This window comes from Mustela erminea, chromosome 5 (assembly GCF_009829155.1).
Source record: "Mustela erminea isolate mMusErm1 chromosome 5, mMusErm1.Pri, whole genome shotgun sequence".
NCBI lineage: Eukaryota > Metazoa > Chordata > Mammalia > Carnivora > Mustelidae > Mustela > Mustela erminea.
Genome location: NC_045618.1, coordinates 90,528,265 through 90,533,467, shown reverse-complemented (window position 1 = coordinate 90,533,467; position 5,203 = coordinate 90,528,265).

The window sequence follows — 5,203 nt, the reverse complement described above, 5'->3', positions numbered from 1 at the left end:
TTTAAAATTCCATATAGATGTTGAAAATCAACCACAGGCTAATTTATACAATAAACAATTACTGGTGATATCATATGCACATGAATATGATTTCTTTAAATTAATTTCTTACTTTAGGGAAAAATGTCCAAAAAAAATCCCATTGTGATTCAGTTTTTATGTGGATATTTCATTTAGTCTTTACACTTGGAATTTTGTATTTTGAATGTTTGAATTTATTTGCCTTGTTTTTTTTTTTTTTTTTCCCCCTCCCTACTCTCCTCTCTCTTTGTAAGTAAAAGAGCATTATTTAACACACGTAAACCTCCTGGTTTGGTTCTAACATAAGTGATGCATACAAACTAAGATAAGAGAATTAATTTTTGTTAGGAGAATTCCTAAAAATAAGAAATCAGAACTATATTTTTTATTACTTCTATCTTCCCAGAAATAATGTTTACTTACCCTATTATCTTCTGTGTTTAGAGGACAGAGATTAAGCATTCATTCAATGTTTCCACTCTGGGTTTTTCCACGTGTCCATTCATGTAAGGTAACATTCCTAGAACTGGGAGCAAATTAAGCCACAGAGTAAATACTGAACAAAAATTCTGGTTCTGATGGGATATTATAGGCCACATATATGACCACATGTGAAGGGATGATCCTATTCCATAGTAGTAGCTTGTCATATTCAATAAAAATGGAATATATCTATGGTTGTCACATTCCCCAAAAACTTTTAAAAAATTATATCCAGGTACAAAGGAAAACTAATTCTTGTTGAAGCTATAAACACAATATTTCTGTGAAGAGAAAATAAACCAGTTAATAATAATATGTATCTTCAAATAGTAGCTGTACTATTTATGTGGAGAATAAAGCCATTATTTTTACACAATAATTTTAGACCCTGACAGAGACATTACCTAGGAATATGTTTAATTGTTTTCAAATATAATGTGGTTGAAAATAGTAAAATTTAACATAGTGTCTTTTTATCAAGATGGTTATGATTTTTCTAAGATTGATCAAAGAAGTAAGACACTCTTCTGAATTCCAATCATTACCAGCCTCATGCTTCAGCTCTCCTGAGAGCCATTTGCTTGTGTTAGCAATTTTTCACTTTAAAACTTATTATAAGATAATTTCCTTCCTATGATCCCACTCAGGGACATCTGTGTATTTCCTTGTTCTAGTGGACTACAACAATGTTGGGATTATTCTGAGGAATGTAATCCTTTACTTCCTAAAGGTGCATCATTTGAGATCCAGGTATTATTTCTTAAGTGGATTCTGAAGTACCTGTTTCAAAATAAACTAATTTTAAAAAGGAATTTTAAACAGCCAATAGATGAAGTACTTTATGTTATTGAGTCCTCAGCATGGTTTTTTGAGAAAGAGTGTTCATTCTAGGCTGCTTAAGTATACCTCAAGAAAAGAATGGGCTAAAGATAAAGTAAAATAGGGAACAAAGAGAGATGGACTTTATTAAGCATTAGAAAATAGAATGTTGGAAATAGTGACAAGAATACTCATATATATATAAATAAGTATAAATAAAATTTCCCTCGGGTTTTCACCTAGGCCCACGTAAAAAGTTTTGCTTTGTTGGCTTTGGATGAACAGAGCAAACTATTTCTCTAAGTCATGGTTTTCTAATCAAAATATTTCTAGACACCCTGGATCTTTCAGTTGCATGTGTCATTGTCATGTCAGCTTACTCTGGAAGCATCTTCTCCAAAATCATCCTCTGCGTAGTAATCATAGACTTCCTTCAGGAGGCCAATCTCTGGCCTATAGCTTAGAGAAGGAGATTTCATATAAATGCTAAGACTGAATATGTCAGATTAATTTATGTCAGCTTTTAAAAATCAAAATTTAGGGGAGATGAATCTCTTGGGACTATAGTTTATAAGTACATCTGCTTATAATAAGAAGATTATTAGAGTTAGGTGATGATTCCAGCAAGGAATAGAAGAATATGCTAAAAATAGTTACAGAGATTTTTCCGTAATTTTCAGCAAGAGACCTCAGATATTCTAGGATGCGATCTGATATTTTCAGATGCAAAATCAATTTGACTTCACAAACTAATGATATTCACAAGACTACTACATATTTGTGTCACATAAATATAAGTAATGTAAAAAGTTCTGGTTTTACACTATACCTATTAAAAATGTATTTTTTTTTATGTGCTACATTTATGAGGGTATTTCTTTCAGGAGTAGAAAAGTGCTAAATATAGATCCTCAGATTTCACCTGTGTGATAATTAGAAGGGTTCTATATTCTGAATTCTGGCTTTGTACCCACTTTTTTTTTTTTTTTTAACCAGGCACAGTAGAGCACACAACATGATATAATCGTTGGCTTTGTTACAGTTTCATGGCTGGGACCGATTCACTATACCTAATTCTACTTTCCACAGATTAGCTATGGCTGTTTGAATTCTTGAAGTGATCTAAAGAAAATAAACCTGGATCTTACATATAAAAACTCCAGCTGGAAGTCATAGTGGTCATGTCAATAATTATCTCTTGCCAAACTCCAGTAAGACCAATCTCAAGATGAAAAAAAAAAAAAAACCATATACTTCCATGAGAATATGCCATGGTAATCTTGTCATTTCATTCTCCTCCAACATTATACAACCAGCATCAATTTACACTGGGCACTCTGCCTTGGCAAAGATAGTTGCTTTGGAAGGACCTTTTTAGCTTCTCTCTGTGAGCTCCTGAATTTAGGTCATGCCATAAATTATTACTCTGTGGTACAGGCTTTACTAGTTATTTGGAGACCAAATGTAACAGTTGGGCCCCTAGCACATGTCTGGGCTCATACATCAACTATGAGAATGTTGCAGTATAATATCCTAAGACCCAGAGTGGCTTTGTTTGAACCCACTTGGAAATGAAAAGTCCTAGAGAATTAAGTAGGTTGGCTTTGGCCCTTCATCTCTGTAATATAAGCAGAGTTGAGACTATCATACTAATTTCAATCATAGCCAGTCTAAAAAGAATATACAGTGCTTACCACCCCATAACTATTGTAAGGTGTATGTTTAATTAATTATTGACATTTTATAAATAATTACTATGAATATTAATACATGCCATCTATTTAGTATTTACTATATGTTGAACACTGTGCAAGGCTTAACAACTATGTAATTTCTAATTGACTCTACTGTGATGGTTAAATTTATGCATCCTCCTCACTGGGCATGGGTGTCCTGATATTTGGTTAAACAGTATTCTGGGTATTTAACGTCTAGATGGAGTAGAGTGGATTTCCATCTGTAAGGTGTGGGGCTCATTCAGTCAGTTGAAGGGCTGAATAAAGCAAAGATTTAGAATCCCTCAAGTATAGAGGGAACTCCTCATACCTGACTACCTTCTAGCTAGGGCATCTTTTTTTTGTTTTTTCTTTCTTCCCTTAAGACTCAAACTGAAACACCAGCTCTTCCTGAATCTCAAGCTGCCAGCCTTCAGACTGGAGCTACACCATCTGTTCTCCTGGGTTGCCAATGTGCCAACTATAGATCTTTGGACTTGACAGCCTCCATAATTGCATAAGCCAATTCTTTATAATAAATCTCTTTATACATATGTCTGTATACATAACCTATTGGTCCTGCTTCTCTGGACAACCCTGACTAGTACTTCCATAAATCTCTAAAGGCTTTTGCTATTGTCCTTAGTTGATGTTGTTGTTATGCTGATTCTTTCTTTAAAAAAATTGTTTTTGTCTGGGTGGCTCAGTGGGTTGCAGCTTCTGCCTTCCGCTTGGGTCATGATCCCAGGATCCTGGGATCGAACCCCGCATTGGGCTCTCTGCTCAGCAGGGAGCCTGCTTCCTCCTCTCTCTCTGCCTGCTTCTCTGCCTACTTGTGATCTCTGTCTGTCAAATAAATGAATAAAATCTTTTAAAAAAAAATTGTTTTTGTATTATTTGTTTTCCACAAACAAAGATACTGTGAATCTTAAATTACTTGCCCAAGAAGCATAGTTAAAAAGAAACTTTGTTGAATTCTACAAACATAGTTAATCCATTACACAATAGGCTTTTAATCTCAAGGATAATTTTTGTAGAACATTTCATTTGCATTAAATCCCTTAGTTATTCAAGTTATTACAGATTTTTATTTTTTATTTATTTTTTATTTTTTTTAAAGATTTTATTTATTTATTTGACAGACAGAGATCACAAATAGGCAGAGAGGCAGGCGGGGGGGGGGCGGGGAAGAAGGCTCCCCACTGAGCAGAGAGCTCGATGAGGGGCTCCATCCCAGGACCCTGAGATCATAACCTGAACCGAAGGCAGAGGCTTTAACCCACTGAGCCACCCAGGTGCCCCTATTACAGATTTTTAAAAACTACTTGTGGACTCTGTCTAAATAAGGCTCAAATTTAGCTCAGAAACCCATCATTAAAATATAGGTTGGATTCTCATATTTCTTGCTGATTATGAAGTTTTTTAGATTCCCTGTATGTCATATAAAACATACTAATGAATAACATAAAATAATATTAACATGTTTTAATTCAGTGTGATATCTATATATATGCATGTATTCTATATTTTGAGAGTTGAAAAAAGATGGAAATGAAATTCGTGAATGCTTTTGTATACCTATAGTTTAATTAATCTGCAAAGTCAAGTAGGTAAAGGACTTCTTGTCATGCACAAGAACATCTGTAAGACAGGAGAATAATGCCATGAGAGAATATCAACTTTGTGCCTGAAGGAAAGAAGAATGTTATGCTCATTTCTTAGTCATATAAATGTAAGTCAATACCGTGAATTTATTCACCTTTTTCTATTCACATTCAGCATGAAAAAGTTTTCTGAAATACAAATGTCATTTTTATACATCTCCACGTTTTCACAGACATTGTCAAAGTGACACAGACAGATACCACAAAGTTGGGATCATTTTGTTTTCTTAGTAACCAGTGACAGAAAAGTTGCATCTGCAGTAAAGTTAAAAATCATAATAAAACAGTGCTCATGTTCTATACAGTGAAATATGCTTCTTAAATTAAAATTCCCCAAATCCCAACATAGCTACTGCATATAATTAATTATTTAATTAATATGTTACTCTATTATTACCAACATATCTCTGGATAATAGACATATCCATCATCTCTAAGAATCCCCTTGCAGTTCTTTCCTTTGTGTGTGTGTTAAAAATACTTAGTATGAGATTTATCCTC